This window comes from Mastomys coucha, unplaced genomic scaffold (genome assembly GCF_008632895.1).
Source record: "Mastomys coucha isolate ucsf_1 unplaced genomic scaffold, UCSF_Mcou_1 pScaffold6, whole genome shotgun sequence".
Taxonomy (NCBI): Eukaryota; Metazoa; Chordata; class Mammalia; order Rodentia; family Muridae; genus Mastomys; species Mastomys coucha.
In genome coordinates, this window is record NW_022196912.1 from 48,598,868 (window position 1) to 48,610,382 (window position 11,515).

Below are 11,515 nucleotides of genomic sequence, written 5' to 3' on the forward strand. Positions count from 1 at the left end.
TCCCTTTTTCTTTCCTTCTCTTTATAATATAAAAAAGGGAGGTATGTTAGCACCCAGAACCTGCGGCAAATATGGGTGGGTCTGCAGACCTGTCGCCAAGGCAATGGCCACCATATTCCCAGAATCCATTGGGTTCAACTCCCACCTTTACCTCGACTGCTACTTTTCCTCCATCTCTCTCTCTTTCCTCTCTCCCCTCTCTCTCTCTTCCTGCACCGCTATCCTCCACCCCTTCTAATTAAACCTCTTACACGTGGAGCTGTTTGGGCCTGGTGTCTGCAGATGCATCTGCCGCGACTCAAACCCCATCAGATGGTATGCCATTTTCTTCCATTTTCTGCGGAGCTTCGCCCAAGATGGTGCTGCCCTCTGTTGATCCTCTCATGTTCAAGTCCCAAGTTCTCGGGTGCCACTTGTAGCTGCCAGCAGCTACACAAACCTGGTTCCTGAAAGAGAGGCAGGGGCCTGGGGGAAAATAGGGTAATCGGACTGCGAGAGAAATAACCAGACCAAGTCAAAAGTTTCCAATCAAGGTCCAATGTGTATTTTAGAGTGTGAGAATATATAGGCAGGAAACCCATCCCCCAGTAAGCCAAGATCTTGTAGCCTAATTAGCATCTTGTTGTTCTCTCTGGAAGGCAAGGCAGGTGAAGCAGCTCAGCAGGGCATGGCTCCTAGCAGGAACTTCTTCGGGAGAGGCAGAGAAGTGGCAGGACAAAAGGGCTTCCTTTATCTCAGGAAACTTCACCCTAAGCGAGGGCTAGCTGATCTGAGGCAAGGACAAAGTCTGGTCTAGCCTGCTTGAGGCTGGAGGAGGTCACAGCAGGACAGAGAGCATCTCAGAGGAGAGGGAGAGAAAGATGGCAGTGGAGGTAACTCAGCATGGCTATGACCAGCCACAGGTTGTTACAATATCATAGAGGTTAGAATATTGGGATAATTTGTCTAATCTAGGTGGGCAACTTTTATCATTATCACCTGGCTCTGAGATTATTGTATTAGCATCTTGTAAATTGTGATTTTATTGATACATAAATCAATCTGGTTAACTAAAAGCTTTAAGAGTTTTGATTTTACCAGGTTACTGGGTATTGTAATATGTAACCGTGAGGTTGGCAGTTCCATTTGGTTACTTGATGTGGGACAGAGCTGATGGTGGAGAGGGAACTAGTGGCTCCCAGGACATGGGAGCCAGATGCTGTGGGGGCTAGCTGGAGAGAATTGCTGGTGGTGGTGGGAGCGCAGGAGCATGGTCCAGCCCCACAGAGAGCTGGCAGGTTCGTTTTTTAAATATTTCCCGCAATAGAGTGTAGACTAACTTTTAGCTAAACTTTACTTCTACATTCCTGGCCAAGTCTTGTTGTTGTTGTTGTTGTTGTTTGAGGTAGAGTGGGGGGGCAGTAGTTGAAGAGTGTCCTTTGACACTTGAAGATATTTGTTAACTTAAATTCTCTTCATAATAAACTCTCTCACACAAAAAAATAGATCAGATCTGAGGCAGACTCTCTCATTTACTGCCTTCCTGTTTTGTCCTCTGAAAATAAACCATGGGAATATTAACAGAACATTGTATGCTAGTGTTCAAATTCACATTAAAAATACATTGTTGCTAGGCCCAAAAAATTTGCAATGATTTGACTCCTCAAAATTGTTAATGGTCTATTTTTCTTGTTTACTTTTCTCTTGCTCGTTAAACAGTATACATCTTTTCTATTTGAATTTGTGGCTTTATGGCTGTAAAAGAATCTTACAGTTGTAAGTGTAAGAAAGGCCGTCTCTCTTGCCTAAGCATGGTGCTCTAATGCCCCTGCCATGGCTCAAAAGCTCACTCTGTCACTTAGCTGTTGTGTTTTGTTTTTGTTTTTTATTAGTCGGCATTCTGTACAGGAATATAACTGACAGAATGGACATGTATCCCTAGGGGATTTATTAGATTGTCTTGCATGATAAGGGCTGGATAGTTCAGCAGTGGCCACCTGCATGGTGGAGAGACTAAGATGCTTTGGTGATCCCAGTCCAGCACTGAAGGGCTGGGGGTGTCCCGCAGAACCACTGGTCTTCAGTCCATGCTGAAAGGCTGAAGAGGCTGAGGTGTGATATCAGCAAGCCTGGCAGCAGTAGAGACAGGCACACTCACCAGTAAGAAGCAGGGGTGGGTAGGCAAAAAGTACTGATTTTCACTTGAACCATTCTACACCAAGGCTACTGCTCACCCTGGGAGAGGATCCTTCCCACACAGACTCAGACAAACTGACCACTGAGATAAACCATCACAGATGCTGTTTGGCAAGTTTCATAGCCTGTGTGGTCCTCATTTGTAAAATAGGAATGATAGTAGGCTCACATCACAGTTGGTACATAGAGCTAGCCCCATAGTGGGCACTAAATGAGTGTCTTGTAAGATGTTTGCTGGCTACTTTTATGTCAACTTCACACAAACTAGAGTTGCTTTGGAAGAGGGAGTTTCAGTTGAGAAAATGTCCAGTCTGGATAGCCATGTAGGCTAGCCTTTGGTGTATTTTCTTGATTAATAACTTGATATGGTAGTTCTGGGGTAGGGGCTATCCATGGCAGGTAGCTCTGGGTGCATGCTATAAGGGTAGTGTCTCCTTGAAGAGTATAGAAGCCAGGTTCCAGGATCACGCTGGCTGAGGACAAGAGAGATGGTGCAGTTGCTAAAGTGTCAGCCACATAAGCATAAGGACCCAAGTTAGAGTTCCCCAGAACCCATATAAAGAACCAGCAATGGCGGTACATGGCTATAGCATTGGGTAAGTGGGTAGGCGGAAGGAGACAGGCAGATTGGTGAAACCATCCAGACTACCTGAATTGGTGAGTTTAAGGTTCAGGGCAAGACCTCTTCTCACAAAAGTAAAGGGGGAGAGCAATCAAGTACAAACACCCCAACATCAGTACCAGGCTTCTATGTGTACGAACACACACAGCCATGCATTCCCTCATGCACATGAGCACACACCCACACTAAGAAGTATACATACCATGACCACATGCAACAATACACCCGCATCAACAGAGACACACCACCCTGTAACTGCACCTTGGAGGAGTACCCTACACACTAAATAGAGCAGAATAAAGGAGAAGTGACGGTGTATGATTGCCCATGCTGGGTCACCAAAGGCACCAAAGCTCCACTTGGGCTCACCAACAGCAGGCTCCAGCTAGCCAGCCATGTGACAGGCCTTGGACAGCAATCCTCCAGTCCCAGTGACACCTCCAGGGACCTAAGCCCAGCCAGACACATGACTGCAGCTTCAGGAGAAGGATCAAGGCAGAGTTAGTCACTCAGCCACAGTGCTTCTGAATTCTGGCCCTTCAGAAGCTGGGAAAGATAGTAGACAGTGATTCTTGTTTTAAATTGTAACAGTTAGCGTGGCAAGTAGCATAGAAGACTGAAAAATGATGCTTTGTGTGTTCTAAGTGGTTTACATACAAAAACTCACTAACAGTCATGCTAAGCCTATAAGTTTAGCATGATTAAATACCCTCATAAAAGGATAAGGGGAGAAAGAGAGGGCAGGGTAGGAAGGAGGGGAGAAAGGAGGGAGGGAGGGAATGAAGGAAGGCTGGGGGAGGAACAGAGAGAAAGAAGGATGGAGGGACAGAGAGATGGGGAAAGGAAGGAAGGAGATAAAACAGCAAGTCATTTCATATCTGTGTTCCTATCTGCAGCAAACACACTGCCCAACCCCAAGTACCAGAGCTGCTTGGAGAAGTATGTGTATGTCGCAATATATTCTGAATAATACTCTGTGTCCTAAAAAATATTTTCCTTTCTATTTTGGTATTTAAGCATATGACTTCTGCAGAAGTTCACTTCATTTCCAGCCATCGTTTTTGACTTAGAGCAAGTAGCACATTCCTCCAGAACGCACTTCTAATTTTACCTAATATCTCTGGGTGAAGTTACTCTGTGACTAGAACCTCACTTCCCAGACAGGGAAACGCCTCGTCTTCAGGGCAGCCACTGTCAGCCCCAGTGCACACCTGAAGGTCCACAGAGGAACACAAAACCAGCCAGCATCTGGCCTTCCTATGGTCCCTGTGGCTGTAGTCACTACACATGCCCTGACCCTGAGTGATGCTGAGTTGTGATTGTTTTCTGATGACACTGCCATTGTACCCAGTGATCTGTTCTTTGAATGAAAGATGAATGATCATCCAAAGCACACAATGGGCTCTCAAATGTTTACATAAGATTTTAAAGATGAGAATCATGATATTGCTTCTCTGAACTACTCCATATTCACAAAGTCCCCTTGCTCCCAGCAAGCATCATTTCTGTATAGGACTACTTAATCTCCCCTGTCAGGTTGGGTATCAAGGAATCCCAAGGTCATAGATATGTTTATTGGAATTGGCCTGCTGTCTTCAGTAGAAGACACTATGCTATACAAGGGACACTGTCATGCTCTGGTGCCCAGAGAAGAGCAGCTAGGGAATGGAGGGGAAAACCTCACTGCAAAGAACCCTGGGAAGAGCAGCAGTGCTGGGGTCCTTGTACTGGTCCTTGGGGTACATGTACAAATAGTTGGAAGACTGGCTTGAGGGGCTGGAGAGGTGGCTCACAGGTCCCTGTAAGTAAGTTCTAGAGGATGGATCATCTTCTTCTGGTCTCTGTAGGTGTACACACACAGACACACACACACACACACACACACACACACACACACACACACACACACACAGACCAAAATAAAATAAAATAAAAACTCTAGCTAGAGAAAGAGAACTGGGTTTCGTGTACCTATGAAAATGGAAAATCTGAAAAGCTCACCACTGTGGGACAAGCCTAGCATGGTGGCTTGTGCCTACAATTCCCACACTTAGGGGGCTGACATAGGAAGACAGCTATGAGTTAGAGAATAGCATGGGCTATATAGTGGACACTAGGCCAGCCTTGACTACAGCATAAGTCAGCACCCCATATGAAATTTATATAAATACACACAATGAGACAATATTTAAAGTAGTGAAAGAAAAATATTTTCTATATGTTCTACAAAGTGAGTTCCAGGAAAGCCAAAACTATGTAGAAAGACCCTAAAAAGAGGACATTAAAGTATCAAATGATATTATGAAGCCCACTGTTTTGTTCTACTAATATAAGATACAAAGAACAAAGTTTAAAGACAGAAGTAGGAAAGGAGATGCGGGGTGGGGGAAGCAGGCAGCACCCTCTCCAAGGTGAAGGGGAGAGGGGAAGAGGTGAAGAACTTTTGGAGGGGGCACCAGGAGGGAGGGCAACATTTGGGATGTAAATAAATAAATTTTTTAAAAAAGAGGTAATAATAACTACCAACTACCATTGAATATAAGGAAGTGTGAGTAATCCACTATGAGACAGAACCGAGGCACGTTCTGTCTACAAAGTGACAAGAATGGCAAAAACATGAACCAACAATAAAGCTGAACATAAGGAGTAGCAGGAACCAGCAGCGTAAATACACACCAAGTACGGCAAAGACGACAGACGCTCCCCACTTCCTACAAATTAAATTAGATCAAATCTTAAAATGTAGTAAAATTAGATAAGGGTTAAAACTTGGCATACATGAGCTAAAGAGATGGCCCAGGGAGTAAGTCACTTGTCCTACATGCACAGGGACCTGCTTTCAGATCCCCAGGATCCCTATACTCACCAGGTAGGCAGGCTGACCCTTGTAATGCCATTACTCATGAAGTGAAGACCAAATCCTTGGAGCAAGCTGGCTGGCTTCTCTAGCTGGATTGATGACCTCTGGGTTCAACTGAGGAACCATGTCTCAAAAGATAATGTGGGGAGCAACTTAAGACACCTTTCGTCAGTCTCTGGCCTTCCACAAGTGCACACTCACCAGCATACACGCATGTGCACACACCCACATTTGGAAACACATATACACACCCACACTATACACATACACATGCAAAAAATAGCTGAGATAGTAATGAGAGTATACAAACGCTGATTCGCAAAGTGGGTCTTGAGTTGACTTTCAAATTATCAATCTATCTAATTAACGGTTTTTCAAATGTATATTGCCATACCTAGAAATTCTTCAAATGCTGTGCCTTGCTTAGGGGGCATAGTTAAACAACATTATGCTGATTTTAATCTTTAATTGCCAAGGCTAATTACTGACTCTAGGAAGCCACATGTATTGGGAATCTTTGGGGACAAATTACAGCTTGTGATGGAGCCATCTGCTACATTAGCAAATTATACTTTGGAAGACATGGACAGTACTAGTTTAATGTCATTATCTCCATGATTGGCAGCCATGAGATGCAACAAACCTTGCATACAAGCCACGCCTCTTGCCCTATTTTCTATACAGTGGTGGGATTTCTGGCCACTGAAGTGGTAGACTTCTGTGCTGTCAAGGCAGGACAGAAGGATAGAGAATGTGTACATGAAAGGTGCCCTTCAGCTCAGAAACTGGGTGACGCCTCTCACCAGCCGAGAGTCAAGAATTACAAGACAGCCAATGACATCCATTTAAGGCCTTGCAGTACTCCCGCCTGCAAACCTGTGGTTTCCTATACTCTCACCAGAAACCATACTTAAGAAAAAGATGGGTCCTAAACCCTTTGTGCAATCTAAGGGGTTCCTGCTGGTGCCTTACTGGATTGCAATCCCACCAAAGGCACCTTCAGAGCCAAATTCTAATCACAATAGAGTGGACAGGCAGGGGAGGGGATGTCCCTTAGGAGCCTGCTGAGCAGTGAACACCAGATGCTTCCAGAACCACACACATAGTCACCACGAGGACACTTGAAATACAGCTCCGCTTTGAGCAGCCCACACCTGTGTTTCCAGGGTTGCTTTAATCCTCCCCAGGTGCCCTTCTTTCTGCTTTTAATAAATTCCAACTCTGTCTCCTATTGGCTCGTCCTGAAATTCCTTCCCGGGTGGAAGCCCAGGATCAGAGTTTTCCCCATGGTGGTCTAGGAAGAGAACTCAGGCTGCTGCAGGTGACAGTGTGTAGGTGACAGTGTGCAGGTGACAGTGTGCAGGTGACAGTGTGAAGCTGTCCTTCTGTTACTTGCTCTCATCTTGCCTCAGTTTCCACCAGGGTGGATATTAGGTGGCTGAGGGATGAGTCCAATCTTTGATGTCTTAAATAAAAGGCTCTCAATAAAATACCTAAACCCAGTTAGTACTTGGTGTTTAGTCCCAGCAATGGGATAGTATGAGACAGGTTTACAAAGCTTAGTCGATCAGTCATCACAACCACCAGAGGCTTGCCCGAAGTCTAGTTCCAAGATGTGTGGGGATACCAGTACCACCAGCAAATGCTTGCATGGTGTGGTGGGGGTGGGGTAGAATCCTTCTCTCTAATTCACTTGACTCTTTGGCTCTCAGCTGTTGCTCTTTCCTTCTTTGGGGGAGGTTCACGAGAGGGTTTAGAGGGAGGAAAGGGAAGGGGGAAGTGATAGCATTACAATATCTTTTTAAAAATTAAAAGGAAGGGAGTGGGAGAAACAAGTTCTCAAAGCAGCCTGGATGCTGAGCTCAACCCAAAGCATGGGTGTAAGCTCTGGCCAGCAGCCCTCGGAGGCTTCCAGCTCAGCGGCCCTAGACTCTTCCCTGAAAATATCCAGCATCTGATGAAACAGCTGCGGGCTAAATTTAGCCTTGGCAAAACTCAGGCCTTGGCTGGATGCTGGAAGCATCTGAGTGGATGGATGGAGGGTGGAATGGATGCATGGACAGATGGACAGGTGGATGGATGGACAGACAGATGGATGGACATGTGGACAGATGGGTAGATGGATGGACAGATGGATGGATGGACTTAGCACAGGTGTGAGAGCCTGGGCCACTGTGGCCAGTGTGATGATGACGCAGACACCAGGAGAGAAGCAGAGCCAGAGAGAGGAAGTGGGTGGGGAAGCTCTCCTCTCTCAGTAGCCACCAGCCTGACACAGCCCTTTGACAGATGCCAACTGGGCTTATGACCAAGGGAAGCATGAAGATGCAAGGAAAAGAAGCCACAGACGCAGTGAGAATCTGCAGAGCAATGTCCCACAGAAAACTGCTGTGGGAGATCATCCAGGAATGTCACGTTAGCCAAGTAAGATCCTGCACAGAGTCTGCAGCCGTCCTAGCTGTGCATCAGAGGCCACCTCAGGGCTTCTATGTCATCATCCTCCAACCATTATTTGCTTCCTCAGTGACCTGTTAAAGTGCAAACAACTATGGACATTGCGTTTTCTTGGCTAACAGAGTTATCATTGCCGACCCTGGAAGGGGTGGAGGACAGAAGGGCAGGGAAGGAATAATCAGCATGAATAAACTAATGAAGAGAGTGTCTCTTGCATTAATATGCTGAGAACGGAGTAAGCGGTAGATGCATGCAGTAACTGTAGCTGAATATAAAGAAATTACCTTCCCTATTTGGTAGATGAGAAATAATGTGCCTTACTTGGGGCTTCCATGAAGACTAAATGAGAGAACCCAGGACAGTTTTGACATATGTATTGTCACTTCACTTCATATTTATTGAAGATAACTGACTTCAATAAATGTTGGGTGAACTTAATCGTCAGAGAGCCAGGTGGGAATATCCCTCCCACCTCATAGCCTGCCACAGTCTGGATCTGGCATCCTCTGCACCCACTGGTCGCCTGAGCATCACATGACCACACTGCCACCTTCTGGCCACTTGGAGTACTTCAGCTGTGCTGCCATTTGAACCAGGTCTTATGCACTGCTTCTGCTCCACTGCATACTAAGGCTGTGCTGCACTGAGCTGTACCATTGTTGGAGCAGGTTACCTGGCTTCAACAACCTGGCTTCTAGTCTCCTAAGCGAGGTATGGACTTGGGATCAATAGTCTAGTTCCCCCATTCCAATCCTCACTTATAGGTTGCTGGTCTTAATTTTGTGTACCGTAATCTCCTGTATTCACATTCACACACATACACACACACACACACACACACACACACACACACACACACACCATATGCATCCCACACAAGACCTATGGGATTAGGCTCTTCAGGAGGTCTAGAGGTGGTTCTGCATGAAAAAGGAAACCTCAAAGTCTCAACCCAGTTCTGAGACCACAATGCTGGTGCTCCAATCACCTTCAGAGTTTCAGGGCTGTATAGATGACACAAGCCGAGCTCTCTGCACTTAAAATCAACACAAGGATCTAGGGACAAGAGGAGGTAAGGACGGAGAGAGAAGCAGGAGCTGACTGAGCAAAGCAAAGGAGAAGAAAAGTGGTCACACAGAAGCAGGTGGAAAAGAGAGAAAAAGAGAGGAGGTGAGATTAGGGGAGGGGCCTGGAAAATGGGAGCTGGGCCAGGGTCTTGCAATGGCAAGCAACAACCTAAACAAAATCAGTGAACAAGCTGGGCAGTGGTGGTGCATGCCTTTAATCCCAGCACTTGGGAGGCAGAGGCAGGTGGATTTCTGAGTTCAAGGCCAGCCTGGTCTACAGAGTGAGTTCCAAGTTCCAGGACAGCCAGGGCTACACAGAGAAACCCTGTCTCAAAATACAAAACAAAAACAAAAACAAACAAAAAATCCCCCAAAAAAACAAAAAAATCAGTGAACAAATATTAGAGTAAGGAAAAAAAGTTCAATGTATGATTAAGATCAATATCTGCAATGTTCAGAAAATGATATTAACAGGGATGAGATAGCACACTAGGAATGAGCAAAGATATCGAGATTCCCATAGCCGACATGCAGGAAGGTGGCCCAGAACACAGCTTCAGAGGATTACTTTTGCCTGTATAGTTGACAAAACCCAGAAAGCCACTTACTTATTCCTGAGAGAGTGGTAGAGGGAAATATTTTCTTTTTTTTTTTTTTTTTTTTTTTTTTTTTTTTTTTTTTTTGGTTTTTCGAGACAGGGTTTCTCTGTAGAGCCCTGGCTGTCCTGGTACTCACTCTGTAGACCAGGCTGGCCTCGAACTCAGAAATCCGCCTGCCTCTGCCTCCCAAATGCTGGGATTAAAGGCGTGCGCCACCACCGCCCGGCTGGGAAATATTTTCTTAAATGCTGTTGGCAGTTACAAATGTGAGTTGTCACATTTGAACACAGAGAAGCTGGCACCATATAGCAAAACACACCACACATCATCAGTCCACCATCCATGGGACCAGATGGATGCCTTAAGGACACTGCATCAAGGGAGGCTGGTGTATACATACAATTGTTACTCTCAGAATACCTGGCTACAGAAAAAGTGCTGGGAGAGAGAGGAATGTTGGCATATGAGACTGGTTTGATCATGGCTCCATCCAGCAGCTACAATAAATGAGAAAGCCATGCCACAACTGGAATTTAAGGCCCGAGATATTTCTTGGTAAGAATAGTAAGAAAGCAACAATGTTCAAAATATTGTGCCATTTTGGAAAACACAAAATGACACAATTGTGTGTGTGTGTGTGTGTGTGTGTGTGTGTCATACACTGATGTAGTAATACTGGATGTTTCAGCTAGTCAGCTGGTTACATGCCTTCACTATCACCCTGCTGTGTTTGTTATTTTAAATGAGTATGTAGAAATATAAGTAGAGGTGTCCTAGGATTTCTATTACTATGATGCAGCACCATGACCAACAGAAAGAGTTTGTTTTTCTTACAATTCCACATCACTGCTCATCATAGAAGGAATTTGGGGCAGGAGTGTAAGTTGGGTGGGAACCTGGAGCCAGGAGCTATGCAGAAGTTATGGAGGAGTGCTATTTACTGCTTGGCGTCTCGTGGCTTGCTCTTATAGCATCTACAACCACCAGCCCAGGGTTGAAACAGTCCACAGTGGGTTGGGCTGTTAATCACTAACTAAGAAAATGCTGTACAGGCTTGCCTACAGGCAAGACTCTCGTTTGTGTCAAGTAAACAAAAAGCTAGCCAGCAGAGTAAGAATGGGCACACAGTAGGTTGACAGCATGCATTACTTGGAAAGGAAAGGGGGCCTCTGTGGATATGAGAATAAAGATGGAGTAACTGACTTAACAAGGAAAAAGAAAATAAAAATGAAATCCTTTATAACAATTATAAATTCTAGGTATATCTGTAAAATTGTACGTGTGTTTACACATATACAGTGTTTTAAAATACAGCAGTGATGTTGAATCTGGTGGCACAGTCCTGAAATTCCAGCTACTCACAAGGCTAAGGTAGGAGGATCACAAGTTCAAGGTCTGTCTTAGGTACAGAACATATACAAAGCCAAGAGGAGCAATTTAGTGAGGCCCTGTCTCAAGACCAAAGAGCAAAGATCTTTGAGTATAGTTCAGTAATAAGATACTTGCCTACTGGGCACATGGTACAATTGGCAGAACCACCAAAACTCATAAGTAGCTTTCATGCATTAATCTTTTGATCATACTGTGTAACAAAACATACCTCAACTCTCAGTGATGTACCCTACGGGCATGTCTCTCTTGCTCTCAGATCTGGGGATCAGCCAGGGTGGTCGCATTGGGCTGTAGATCCAGTTCTTACAAGGCACTGTGAGTCTTGTTGTAAAACCTGAACCGGTTA